This window comes from Chiloscyllium punctatum, chromosome 46 (assembly GCF_047496795.1).
Source record: "Chiloscyllium punctatum isolate Juve2018m chromosome 46, sChiPun1.3, whole genome shotgun sequence".
Lineage (NCBI taxonomy): Eukaryota > Metazoa > Chordata > Chondrichthyes > Orectolobiformes > Hemiscylliidae > Chiloscyllium > Chiloscyllium punctatum.
Window position 1 is genome coordinate 16,981,444 of NC_092784.1, and position 13,805 is coordinate 16,995,248.

General features: G+C 45.4%; 7 non-coding genes across 7 annotated transcripts; all 7 read left to right on the forward strand.

Annotated features, from left to right (window-relative positions):
• The first annotated feature begins 1,248 nt into the window (after positions 1 to 1,248).
• trnal-uag (transfer RNA leucine (anticodon UAG)) lies at positions 1,249 to 1,330 on the forward strand. Its single transcript has one exon. It is a non-coding gene; the product is annotated as a tRNA-Leu (tRNA).
• Positions 1,331 to 3,247: 1,917 nt separating this feature from the next.
• On the forward strand, positions 3,248 to 3,329 carry trnal-uag (transfer RNA leucine (anticodon UAG)). Its single transcript has one exon. It is a non-coding gene; the product is annotated as a tRNA-Leu (tRNA).
• Positions 3,330 to 5,246: 1,917 nt separating this feature from the next.
• On the forward strand, positions 5,247 to 5,328 carry trnal-uag (transfer RNA leucine (anticodon UAG)). The gene has a single exon. It is a non-coding gene; the product is annotated as a tRNA-Leu (tRNA).
• A 1,917-nt stretch (positions 5,329 to 7,245) lies between these two features.
• trnal-uag (transfer RNA leucine (anticodon UAG)) lies at positions 7,246 to 7,327 on the forward strand. The gene has a single exon. It is a non-coding gene; the product is annotated as a tRNA-Leu (tRNA).
• Positions 7,328 to 9,244: 1,917 nt separating this feature from the next.
• Positions 9,245 to 9,326, forward strand: trnal-uag (transfer RNA leucine (anticodon UAG)). Its single transcript has one exon. It is a non-coding gene; the product is annotated as a tRNA-Leu (tRNA).
• A 1,917-nt stretch (positions 9,327 to 11,243) lies between these two features.
• On the forward strand, positions 11,244 to 11,325 carry trnal-uag (transfer RNA leucine (anticodon UAG)). The gene has a single exon. It is a non-coding gene; the product is annotated as a tRNA-Leu (tRNA).
• Positions 11,326 to 13,242: 1,917 nt separating this feature from the next.
• Positions 13,243 to 13,324, forward strand: trnal-uag (transfer RNA leucine (anticodon UAG)). Its single transcript has one exon. It is a non-coding gene; the product is annotated as a tRNA-Leu (tRNA).
• The last annotated feature ends 481 nt before the right edge of the window (positions 13,325 to 13,805 follow it).

Below are 13,805 nucleotides of genomic sequence, written 5' to 3' on the forward strand. Positions count from 1 at the left end.
TTGTGTTCCGTGTTAAATGCTTTCTGTTGTGCGATTCTCTCAATACATTACGAATTAACAGGGTTTGTGAGGTAACTTCCAGCGGCAAGAATCCTCAACTGAGAATCTGGGAAAATTTCCCAGAGTATGGTCAGTCGGAGCAAAAGTAAGGAAATCGTTCGTTTCTGCAGTGGTTCACAATGCTACCTTTCCCGTGAGCAGTCGAAATGATTGTGCCACAGACTGCTTTTCATTTGGTTTTCTTTAAATCACTGACGAGCAGGAAAATGTAAACGGGGAGGGCAAGTGGGGAAGGGAGGCAGTTGCAGCTCTGGTGAAATTCCTTTTTTGTGATTCACTCAGCAACCAGAGACGTGAAGGTGACTCAAGCGTGAGAGCTCTTCACATCGTGAACAAAAAGCAATCAAGGGCAGTTAGCACCTCTTCCGGAGTGGGGGTGGGGTGAGGTAATTACCTTTTGACTTCTGTTACTATGTTCAGAAACTGCCTTTTAGATTGAGGTGAAGAGAAACTGCATTTCTAAAACGCACCATGGAATTTAGCAAAATCTATTGAGTCGCTTATCTTCGATTCCCACACAGGTTTCCAACTCAGTTGGTATCCATGTGTGAAGATCTCTGCAGCGAATTGCACGGTGAAGGCAAAAAGGCAAGAAAAGTGGCATCTCGAACTGGCTCCGAGGTCAGAGCATCCTTACAATGTGATCTGTCGTTCTCGGATTGTAGTGCTACCTCCGGTTTTAGGGTGGAGAACATTCTTTGGGACTCGTATTCTGCAAAACAGGCACAGTGACTGAAACTATGCTGCGCGGTATGATGGGGAACACGGCCTACTCAGCTTTGTGCATCTTCCCTGTAGACCGGCGTGCTTCATATTCCGTGTAAACGTGAAAGTTGTCCTGTTTTGAGCAATGGGTGAAATCATTTAGCAATGCAAGAATCGAAATTGCAGTAATGTCAAATAGCTCATGATAATTTGACCAAATGATAACCGATCATATATTCTGACGCTCTCACAGATACATTTGTAGCTGAAAAGAGTCTGAGAAAATAGACTCAGCTTACCATTGATTTTTGTCTGGATTGACGGGCTATCATTATCTGCTGCGAAATTGATATTGTAGACGGGCACATCCCAGCAGCTGTGCGAGTCGGAGAGGGATCATGGAACCCTTTTCACGTGACTTTGCACCTGTTGTCATGCAGGAGCAGAATTGGAGTTGCAAGAAAAGGTGTTCTGCCGCCGGCTGGTAGTGTGGCCGAGCGGTCTAAGGCGCTGGATTTAGGCTCCAGTCTCGACAGAGGCGTGGGTTCGAATCCCACCGCTGCCATTTCTGCTGATCAACTCCAACCACGCCGCTTCCTGCAGAGTTGTTTCGACCCCTGCTGCAGTTCGGTTTTAAACAGAAGCCAAATAGGTTTGCTTCCCGGGCAATGAACAGTGGTGTGGGAAAGTGCCGATTTTTTCCAACTTGTCTGTGCTGTCATGATCGTGTTCGCCTCTCGCGCGGAAAAATCGCAAGCAGCTCTACTCTTGCTTTATGTTCCAGACAAGTTGTCTTTTTACTGGAACCGAATGGAGACTGTTATTTCATCGCTGTTGTGAAACAAAGTCCTACGGTGACTCGACTCGTGGTTATTTGGTTTTCTGGCCAATGAGAAAATCCTTCCAATGAATTTCGACGTCATATGGTATTGAATTTCTCCCACTTCCTTCATTTCCGTCCTGGGTACATCGGAAGGGAAAGGTAATCTAATCGAGACTGTGATTGGTGAAATTCATTTTTTATGACCCATTCTTATAATATTCTTTCTTTCTCTCTTTTCGGCATTGTCTGGGAAGTGGTGGTGCACTCAGGCTCCAGTATGTTTGAAAGAGTAGTTTGGAATTGCCCTGTTGTTAATTGTGAGATTACTTTATGGCTCATGCCCCCGGACTGTCTCACATTTAGCATTCATGCTCGCTGTGTCTGAGAATGCATTTGGTTTGCCAGTTTTGTTTGTGTTCCGTGTTAAATGCTTTCTGTTGTGCGATTCTCTCAATACATTACGAATTAACAGGGTTTGTGAGGTAACTTCCAGCGGCAAGAATCCTCAACTGAGAATCTGGGAAAATTTCCCAGAGTATGGTCAGTCGGAGCAAAAGTAAGGAAATCGTTCGTTTCTGCAGTGGTTCACAATGCTACCTTTCCCGTGAGCAGTCGAAATGATTGTGCCACAGACTGCTTTTCATTTGGTTTTCTTTAAATCACTGACGAGCAGGAAAATGTAAACGGGGAGGGCGAGTGGGGAAGGGAGGCAGTTGCAGCTCTGGTGAAATTCCTTTTTTGTGATTCACTCAGCAACCAGAGACGTGAAGGTGACTCAAGCGTGAGAGCTCTTCACATCGTGAACAAAAAGCAATCAAGGGCAGTTAGCACCTCTTCCGGAGTGGGGGTGGGGTGAGGTAATTACCTTTTGACTTCTGTTACTATGTTCAGAAACTGCCTTTTAGATTGAGGTGAAGAGAAACTGCATTTCTAAAACGCACCATGGAATTTAGCAAAATCTATTGAGTCGCTTATCTTCGATTCCCACACAGGTTTCCAACTCAGTTGGTATCCATGTGTGAAGATCTCTGCAGCGAATTGCACGGTGAAGGCAAAAAGGCAAGAAAAGTGGCATCTCGAACTGGCTCCGAGGTCAGAGCATCCTTACAATGTGATCTGTCGTTCTCGGATTGTAGTGCTACCTCCGGTTTTAGGGTGGAGAACATTCTTTGGGACTCGTATTCTGCAAAACAGGCACAGTGACTGAAACTATGCTGCGCGGTATGATGTGGAACACGGCCTACTCAGCTTTGTGCATCTTCCCTGTAGACCGGCGTGCTTCATATTCCGTGTAAACGTGAAAGTTGTTCTGTTTTGAGCAATGGGTGAAATCATTTAGCAATGCAAGAATCGAAATTGCAGTAATGTCAAATAGCTCATGATAATTTGACCAAATGATAACCGATCATATATTCTGACGCTCTCACAGATACATTTGTAGCTGAAAAGAGTCTGAGAAAATAGACTCAGCTTACCATTGATTTTTGTCTGGATTGACGGGCTATCATTATCTGCTGCGAAATTGATATTGTAGACGGGCACATCCCAGCAGCTGTGCGAGTCGGAGAGGGATCATGGAACCCTTTTCACGTGACTTTGCACCTGTTGTCATGCAGGAGCAGAATTGGAGTTGCAAGAAAAGGTGTTCTGCCGCCGGCTGGTAGTGTGGCCGAGCGGTCTAAGGCGCTGGATTTAGGCTCCAGTCTCGACAGAGGCGTGGGTTCGAATCCCACCGCTGCCATTTCTGCTGATCAACTCCAACCACGCCGCTTCCTGCAGAGTTGTTTCGACCCCTGCTGCAGTTCGGTTTTAAACAGAAGCCAAATAGGTTTGCTTCCCGGGCAATGAACAGTGGTGTGGGAAAGTGCCGATTTTTTCCAACTTGTCTGTGCTGTCATGATCGTGTTCGCCTCTCGCGCGGAAAAATCGCAAGCAGCTCTACTCTTGCTTTATGTTCCAGACAAGTTGTCTTTTTACTGGAACCGAATGGAGACTGTTATTTCATCGCTGTTGTGAAACAAAGTCCTACGGTGACTCGACTCGTGGTTATTTGGTTTTCTGGCCAATGAGAAAATCCTTCCAATGATTTTCGACGTCATATGGTATTGAATTTCTCCCACTTCCTTCATTTCCGTCCTGGGTACATCGGAAGGGAAAGGTAATCTAATCGAGACTGTGATTGGTGAAATTCATTTTTTATGACCCATTCTTATAATATTCTTTCTTTCTCTCTTTTCGACATTGTCTGGGAAGTGGTGGTGCACTCAGGCTCCAGTATGTTTGAAAGAGTAGTTTGGAATTGCCCTGTTGTTAATTGTGAGATTACTTTATGGCTCATGCCCCCGGACTGTCTCACATTTAGCATTCATGCTCGCTGTGTCTGAGAATGCATTTGGTTTGCCAGTTTTGTTTGTGTTCCGTGTTAAATGCTTTCTGTTGTGCGATTCTCTCAATACATTACGAATTAACAGGGTTTGTGAGGTAACTTCCAGCGGCAAGAATCCTCAACTGAGAATCTGGGAAAATTTCCCAGAGTATGGTCAGTCGGAGCAAAAGTAAGGAAATCGTTCGTTTCTGCAGTGGTTCACAATGCTACCTTTCCCGTGAGCAGTCGAAATGATTGTGCCACAGACTGCTTTTCATTTGGTTTTCTTTAAATCACTGACGAGCAGGAAAATGTAAACGGGGAGGGCGAGTGGGGAAGGGAGGCAGTTGCAGCTCTGGTGAAATTCCTTTTTTGTGATTCACTCAGCAACCAGAGACGTGAAGGTGACTCAAGCGTGAGAGCTCTTCACATCGTGAACAAAAAGCAATCAAGGGCAGTTAGCACCTCTTCCGGAGTGGGGGTGGGGTGAGGTAATTACCTTTTGACTTCTGTTACTATGTTCAGAAACTGCCTTTTAGATTGAGGTGAAGAGAAACTGCATTTCTAAAACGCACCATGGAATTTAGCAAAATCTATTGAGTCGCTTATCTTCGATTCCCACACAGGTTTCCAACTCAGTTGGTATCCATGTGTGAAGATCTCTGCAGCGAATTGCACGGTGAAGGCAAAAAGGCAAGAAAAGTGGCATCTCGAACTGGCTCCGAGGTCAGAGCATCCTTACAATGTGATCTGTCGTTCTCGGATTGTAGTGCTACCTCCGGTTTTAGGGTGGAGAACATTCTTTGGGACTCGTATTCTGCAAAACAGGCACAGTGACTGAAACTATGCTGCGCGGTATGATGTGGAACACGGCCTACTCAGCTTTGTGCATCTTCCCTGTAGACCGGCGTGCTTCATATTCCGTGTAAACGTGAAAGTTGTTCTGTTTTGAGCAATGGGTGAAATCATTTAGCAATGCAAGAATCGAAATTGCAGTAATGTCAAATAGCTCATGATAATTTGACCAAATGATAACCGATCATATATTCTGACGCTCTCACAGATACATTTGTAGCTGAAAAGAGTCTGAGAAAATAGACTCAGCTTACCATTGATTTTTGTCTGGATTGACGGGCTATCATTATCTGCTGCGAAATTGATATTGTAGACGGGCACATCCCAGCAGCTGTGCGAGTCGGAGAGGGATCATGGAACCCTTTTCACGTGACTTTGCACCTGTTGTCATGCAGGAGCAGAATTGGAGTTGCAAGAAAAGGTGTTCTGCCGCCGGCTGGTAGTGTGGCCGAGCGGTCTAAGGCGCTGGATTTAGGCTCCAGTCTCGACAGAGGCGTGGGTTCGAATCCCACCGCTGCCATTTCTGCTGATCAACTCCAACCACGCCGCTTCCTGCAGAGTTGTTTCGACCCCTGCTGCAGTTCGGTTTTAAACAGAAGCCAAATAGGTTTGCTTCCCGGGCAATGAACAGTGGTGTGGGAAAGTGCCGATTTTTTCCAACTTGTCTGTGCTGTCATGATCGTGTTCGCCTCTCGCGCGGAAAAATCGCAAGCAGCTCTACTCTTGCTTTATGTTCCAGACAAGTTGTCTTTTTACTGGAACCGAATGGAGACTGTTATTTCATCGCTGTTGTGAAACAAAGTCCTACGGTGACTCGACTCGTGGTTATTTGGTTTTCTGGCCAATGAGAAAATCCTTCCAATGATTTTCGACGTCATATGGTATTGAATTTCTCCCACTTCCTTCATTTCCGTCCTGGGTACATCGGAAGGGAAAGGTAATCTAATCGAGACTGTGATTGGTGAAATTCATTTTTTATGACCCATTCTTATAATATTCTTTCTTTCTCTCTTTTCGGCATTGTCTGGGAAGTGGTGGTGCACTCAGGCTCCAGTATGTTTGAAAGAGTAGTTTGGAATTGCCCTGTTGTTAATTGTGAGATTACTTTATGGCTCATGCCCCCGGACTGTCTCACATTTAGCATTCATGCTCGCTGTGTCTGAGAATGCATTTGGTTTGCCAGTTTTGTTTGTGTTCCGTGTTAAATGCTTTCTGTTGTGCGATTCTCTCAATACATTACGAATTAACAGGGTTTGTGAGGTAACTTCCAGCGGCAAGAATCCTCAACTGAGAATCTGGGAAAATTTCCCAGAGTATGGTCAGTCGGAGCAAAAGTAAGGAAATCGTTCGTTTCTGCAGTGGTTCACAATGCTACCTTTCCCGTGAGCAGTCGAAATGATTGTGCCACAGACTGCTTTTCATTTGGTTTTCTTTAAATCACTGACGAGCAGGAAAATGTAAACGGGGAGGGCGAGTGGGGAAGGGAGGCAGTTGCAGCTCTGGTGAAATTCCTTTTTTGTGATTCACTCAGCAACCAGAGACGTGAAGGTGACTCAAGCGTGAGAGCTCTTCACATCGTGAACAAAAAGCAATCAAGGGCAGTTAGCACCTCTTCCGGAGTGGGGGTGGGGTGAGGTAATTACCTTTTGACTTCTGTTACTATGTTCAGAAACTGCCTTTTAGATTGAGGTGAAGAGAAACTGCATTTCTAAAACGCACCATGGAATTTAGCAAAATCTATTGAGTCGCTTATCTTCGATTCCCACACAGGTTTCCAACTCAGTTGGTATCCATGTGTGAAGATCTCTGCAGCGAATTGCACGGTGAAGGCAAAAAGGCAAGAAAAGTGGCATCTCGAACTGGCTCCGAGGTCAGAGCATCCTTACAATGTGATCTGTCGTTCTCGGATTGTAGTGCTACCTCCGGTTTTAGGGTGGAGAACATTCTTTGGGACTCGTATTCTGCAAAACAGGCACAGTGACTGAAACTATGCTGCGCGGTATGATGTGGAACACGGCCTACTCAGCTTTGTGCATCTTCCCTGTAGACCGGCGTGCTTCATATTCCGTGTAAACGTGAAAGTTGTTCTGTTTTGAGCAATGGGTGAAATCATTTAGCAATGCAAGAATCGAAATTGCAGTAATGTCAAATAGCTCATGATAATTTGACCAAATGATAACCGATCATATATTCTGACGCTCTCACAGATACATTTGTAGCTGAAAAGAGTCTGAGAAAATAGACTCAGCTTACCATTGATTTTTGTCTGGATTGACGGGCTATCATTATCTGCTGCGAAATTGATATTGTAGACGGGCACATCCCAGCAGCTGTGCGAGTCGGAGAGGGATCATGGAACCCTTTTCACGTGACTTTGCACCTGTTGTCATGCAGGAGCAGAATTGGAGTTGCAAGAAAAGGTGTTCTGCCGCCGGCTGGTAGTGTGGCCGAGCGGTCTAAGGCGCTGGATTTAGGCTCCAGTCTCGACAGAGGCGTGGGTTCGAATCCCACCGCTGCCATTTCTGCTGATCAACTCCAACCACGCCGCTTCCTGCAGAGTTGTTTCGACCCCTGCTGCAGTTCGGTTTTAAACAGAAGCCAAATAGGTTTGCTTCCCGGGCAATGAACAGTGGTGTGGGAAAGTGCCGATTTTTTCCAACTTGTCTGTGCTGTCATGATCGTGTTCGCCTCTCGCGCGGAAAAATCGCAAGCAGCTCTACTCTTGCTTTATGTTCCAGACAAGTTGTCTTTTTACTGGAACCGAATGGAGACTGTTATTTCATCGCTGTTGTGAAACAAAGTCCTACGGTGACTCGACTCGTGGTTATTTGGTTTTCTGGCCAATGAGAAAATCCTTCCAATGATTTTCGACGTCATATGGTATTGAATTTCTCCCACTTCCTTCATTTCCGTCCTGGGTACATCGGAAGGGAAAGGTAATCTAATCGAGACTGTGATTGGTGAAATTCATTTTTTATGACCCATTCTTATAATATTCTTTCTTTCTCTCTTTTCGGCATTGTCTGGGAAGTGGTGGTGCACTCAGGCTCCAGTATGTTTGAAAGAGTAGTTTGGAATTGCCCTGTTGTTAATTGTGAGATTACTTTATGGCTCATGCCCCCGGACTGTCTCACATTTAGCATTCATGCTCGCTGTGTCTGAGAATGCATTTGGTTTGCCAGTTTTGTTTGTGTTCCGTGTTAAATGCTTTCTGTTGTGCGATTCTCTCAATACATTACGAATTAACAGGGTTTGTGAGGTAACTTCCAGCGGCAAGAATCCTCAACTGAGAATCTGGGAAAATTTCCCAGAGTATGGTCAGTCGGAGCAAAAGTAAGGAAATCGTTCGTTTCTGCAGTGGTTCACAATGCTACCTTTCCCGTGAGCAGTCGAAATGATTGTGCCACAGACTGCTTTTCATTTGGTTTTCTTTAAATCACTGACGAGCAGGAAAATGTAAACGGGGAGGGCGAGTGGGGAAGGGAGGCAGTTGCAGCTCTGGTGAAATTCCTTTTTTGTGATTCACTCAGCAACCAGAGACGTGAAGGTGACTCAAGCGTGAGAGCTCTTCACATCGTGAACAAAAAGCAATCAAGGGCAGTTAGCACCTCTTCCGGAGTGGGGGTGGGGTGAGGTAATTACCTTTTGACTTCTGTTACTATGTTCAGAAACTGCCTTTTAGATTGAGGTGAAGAGAAACTGCATTTCTAAAACGCACCATGGAATTTAGCAAAATCTATTGAGTCGCTTATCTTCGATTCCCACACAGGTTTCCAACTCAGTTGGTATCCATGTGTGAAGATCTCTGCAGCGAATTGCACGGTGAAGGCAAAAAGGCAAGAAAAGTGGCATCTCGAACTGGCTCCGAGGTCAGAGCATCCTTACAATGTGATCTGTCGTTCTCGGATTGTAGTGCTACCTCCGGTTTTAGGGTGGAGAACATTCTTTGGGACTCGTATTCTGCAAAACAGGCACAGTGACTGAAACTATGCTGCGCGGTATGATGTGGAACACGGCCTACTCAGCTTTGTGCATCTTCCCTGTAGACCGGCGTGCTTCATATTCCGTGTAAACGTGAAAGTTGTTCTGTTTTGAGCAATGGGTGAAATCATTTAGCAATGCAAGAATCGAAATTGCAGTAATGTCAAATAGCTCATGATAATTTGACCAAATGATAACCGATCATATATTCTGACGCTCTCACAGATACATTTGTAGCTGAAAAGAGTCTGAGAAAATAGACTCAGCTTACCATTGATTTTTGTCTGGATTGACGGGCTATCATTATCTGCTGCGAAATTGATATTGTAGACGGGCACATCCCAGCAGCTGTGCGAGTCGGAGAGGGATCATGGAACCCTTTTCACGTGACTTTGCACCTGTTGTCATGCAGGAGCAGAATTGGAGTTGCAAGAAAAGGTGTTCTGCCGCCGGCTGGTAGTGTGGCCGAGCGGTCTAAGGCGCTGGATTTAGGCTCCAGTCTCGACAGAGGCGTGGGTTCGAATCCCACCGCTGCCATTTCTGCTGATCAACTCCAACCACGCCGCTTCCTGCAGAGTTGTTTCGACCCCTGCTGCAGTTCGGTTTTAAACAGAAGCCAAATAGGTTTGCTTCCCGGGCAATGAACAGTGGTGTGGGAAAGTGCCGATTTTTTCCAACTTGTCTGTGCTGTCATGATCGTGTTCGCCTCTCGCGCGGAAAAATCGCAAGCAGCTCTACTCTTGCTTTATGTTCCAGACAAGTTGTCTTTTTACTGGAACCGAATGGAGACTGTTATTTCATCGCTGTTGTGAAACAAAGTCCTACGGTGACTCGACTCGTGGTTATTTGGTTTTCTGGCCAATGAGAAAATCCTTCCAATGATTTTCGACGTCATATGGTATTGAATTTCTCCCACTTCCTTCATTTCCGTCCTGGGTACATCGGAAGGGAAAGGTAATCTAATCGAGACTGTGATTGGTGAAATTCATTTTTTATGACCCATTCTTATAATATTCTTTCTTTCTCTCTTTTCGGCATTGTCTGGGAAGTGGTGGTGCACTCAGGCTCCAGTATGTTTGAAAGAGTAGTTTGGAATTGCCCTGTTGTTAATTGTGAGATTACTTTATGGCTCATGCCCCCGGACTGTCTCACATTTAGCATTCATGCTCGCTGTGTCTGAGAATGCATTTGGTTTGCCAGTTTTGTTTGTGTTCCGTGTTAAATGCTTTCTGTTGTGCGATTCTCTCAATACATTACGAATTAACAGGGTTTGTGAGGTAACTTCCAGCGGCAAGAATCCTCAACTGAGAATCTGGGAAAATTTCCCAGAGTATGGTCAGTCGGAGCAAAAGTAAGGAAATCGTTCGTTTCTGCAGTGGTTCACAATGCTACCTTTCCCGTGAGCAGTCGAAATGATTGTGCCACAGACTGCTTTTCATTTGGTTTTCTTTAAATCACTGACGAGCAGGAAAATGTAAACGGGGAGGGCGAGTGGGGAAGGGAGGCAGTTGCAGCTCTGGTGAAATTCCTTTTTTGTGATTCACTCAGCAACCAGAGACGTGAAGGTGACTCAAGCGTGAGAGCTCTTCACATCGTGAACAAAAAGCAATCAAGGGCAGTTAGCACCTCTTCCGGAGTGGGGGTGGGGTGAGGTAATTACCTTTTGACTTCTGTTACTATGTTCAGAAACTGCCTTTTAGATTGAGGTGAAGAGAAACTGCATTTCTAAAACGCACCATGGAATTTAGCAAAATCTATTGAGTCGCTTATCTTCGATTCCCACACAGGTTTCCAACTCAGTTGGTATCCATGTGTGAAGATCTCTGCAGCGAATTGCACGGTGAAGGCAAAAAGGCAAGAAAAGTGGCATCTCGAACTGGCTCCGAGGTCAGAGCATCCTTACAATGTGATCTGTCGTTCTCGGATTGTAGTGCTACCTCCGGTTTTAGGGTGGAGAACATTCTTTGGGACTCGTATTCTGCAAAACAGGCACAGTGACTGAAACTATGCTGCGCGGTATGATGTGGAACACGGCCTACTCAGCTTTGTGCATCTTCCCTGTAGACCGGCGTGCTTCATATTCCGTGTAAACGTGAAAGTTGTTCTGTTTTGAGCAATGGGTGAAATCATTTAGCAATGCAAGAATCGAAATTGCAGTAATGTCAAATAGCTCATGATAATTTGACCAAATGATAACCGATCATATATTCTGACGCTCTCACAGATACATTTGTAGCTGAAAAGAGTCTGAGAAAATAGACTCAGCTTACCATTGATTTTTGTCTGGATTGACGGGCTATCATTATCTGCTGCGAAATTGATATTGTAGACGGGCACATCCCAGCAGCTGTGCGAGTCGGAGAGGGATCATGGAACCCTTTTCACGTGACTTTGCACCTGTTGTCATGCAGGAGCAGAATTGGAGTTGCAAGAAAAGGTGTTCTGCCGCCGGCTGGTAGTGTGGCCGAGCGGTCTAAGGCGCTGGATTTAGGCTCCAGTCTCGACAGAGGCGTGGGTTCGAATCCCACCGCTGCCATTTCTGCTGATCAACTCCAACCACGCCGCTTCCTGCAGAGTTGTTTCGACCCCTGCTGCAGTTCGGTTTTAAACAGAAGCCAAATAGGTTTGCTTCCCGGGCAATGAACAGTGGTGTGGGAAAGTGCCGATTTTTTCCAACTTGTCTGTGCTGTCATGATCGTGTTCGCCTCTCGCGCGGAAAAATCGCAAGCAGCTCTACTCTTGCTTTATGTTCCAGACAAGTTGTCTTTTTACTGGAACCGAATGGAGACTGTTATTTCATCGCTGTTGTGAAACAAAGTCCTACGGTGACTCGACTCGTGGTTATTTGGTTTTCTGGCCAATGAGAAAATCCTTCCAATGATTTTCGACGTCATATGGTATTGAATTTCTCCCACTTCCTTCATTTCCGTCCTGGGTACATCGGAAGGGAAAGGTAATCTAATCGAGACTGTGATTGGTGAAATTCATTTTTTATGACCCATTCTTATAATATTCTTTCTTTCTCTCTTTTCGGCATTGTCTGGGAAGTGGTGGTGCACTCAGGCTCCAGTATGTTTGAAAGAGTAGTTTGGAATTGCCCTGTTGTTAATTGTGAGATTACTTTATGGCTCATGCCCCCGGACTGTCTCACATTTAGCATTCATGCTCGCTGTGTCTGAGAATGCATTTGGTTTGCCAGTTTTGTTTGTGTTCCGTGTTAAATGCTTTCTGTTGTGCGATTCTCTCAATACATTACGAATTAACAGGGTTTGTGAGGTAACTTCCAGCGGCAAGAATCCTCAACTGAGAATCTGGGAAAATTTCCCAGAGTATGGTCAGTCGGAGCAAAAGTAAGGAAATCGTTCGTTTCTGCAGTGGTTCACAATGCTACCTTTCCCGTGAGCAGTCGAAATGATTGTGCCACAGACTGCTTTTCATTTGGTTTTCTTTAAATCACTGACGAGCAGGAAAATGTAAACGGGGAGGGCGAGTGGGGAAGGGAGGCAGTTGCAGCTCTGGTGAAATTCCTTTTTTGTGATTCACTCAGCAACCAGAGACGTGAAGGTGACTCAAGCGTGAGAGCTCTTCACATCGTGAACAAAAAGCAATCAAGGGCAGTTAGCACCTCTTCCGGAGTGGGGGTGGGGTGAGGTAATTACCTTTTGACTTCTGTTACTATGTTCAGAAACTGCCTTTTAGATTGAGGTGAAGAGAAACTGCATTTCTAAAACGCACCATGGAATTTAGCAAAATCTATTGAGTCGCTTATCTTCGATTCCCACACAGGTTTCCAACTCAGTTGGTATCCATGTGTGAAGATCTCTGCAGCGAATTGCACGGTGAAGGCAAAAAGGCAAGAAAAGTGGCATCTCGAACTGGCTCCGAGGTCAGAGCATCCTTACAATGTGATCTGTCGTTCTCGGATTGTAGTGCTACCTCCGGTTTTAGGGTGGAGAACATTCTTTGGGACTCGTATTCTGCAAAACAGGCACAGTGACTGAAACTATGCTGCGCGGTATGATGTGGAACACGGCCTACTCAGCTTTGTGCATCTTCCCTGTAGACCGGCGTGCTTCATATTCCGTGTAAACGTGAAAGTTGTTCTGTTTTGAGCAATGGGTGAAATCATTTAGCAATGCAAGAATCGAAATTGCAGTAATGTCAAATAGCTCATGATAATTTGACCAAATGATAACCGATCATATATTCTGACGCTCTCACAGATACATTTGTAGCTGAAAAGAGTCTGAGAAAATAGACTCAGCTTACCATTGATTTTTGTCTGGATTGACGGGCTATCATTATCTGCTGCGAAATTGATATTGTAGACGGGCACATCCCAGCAGCTGTGCGAGTCGGAGAGGGATCATGGAACCCTTTTCACGTGACTTTGCACCTGTTGTCATGCAGGAGCAGAATTGGAGTTGCAAGAAAAGGTGTTCTGCCGCCGGCTGGTAGTGTGGCCGAGCGGTCTAAGGCGCTGGATTTAGGCTCCAGTCTCGACAGAGGCGTGGGTTCGAATCCCACCGCTGCCATTTCTGCTGATCAACTCCAACCACGCCGCTTCCTGCAGAGTTGTTTCGACCCCTGCTGCAGTTCGGTTTTAGGTTTGCTTCCCGGGCAATGAACAGTGGTGTGGGAAAGTGCCGATTTTTTCCAACTTGTCTGTGCTGTCATGATCGTGTTCGCCTCTCGCGCGGAAAAATCGCAAGCAGCTCTACTCTTGCTTTATGTTCCAGACAAGTTGTCTTTTTACTGGAACCGAATGGAGACTGTTATTTCATCGCTGTTGTGAAACAAAGTCCTACGGTGACTCGACTCGTGGTTATTTGGTTTTCTGGCCAATGAGAAAATCCTTCCAATGATTTTCGACGTCATATGGTATTGAATTTCTCCCACTTCCTTCATTTCCGTCCTGGGTACATCGGAAGGGAAAGGTAATCTAATCGAGACTGTGATTGGTGAAATTCATTTTTTATGACCCATTCTTATAATATTCTTTCTTTCTCTCTTTTC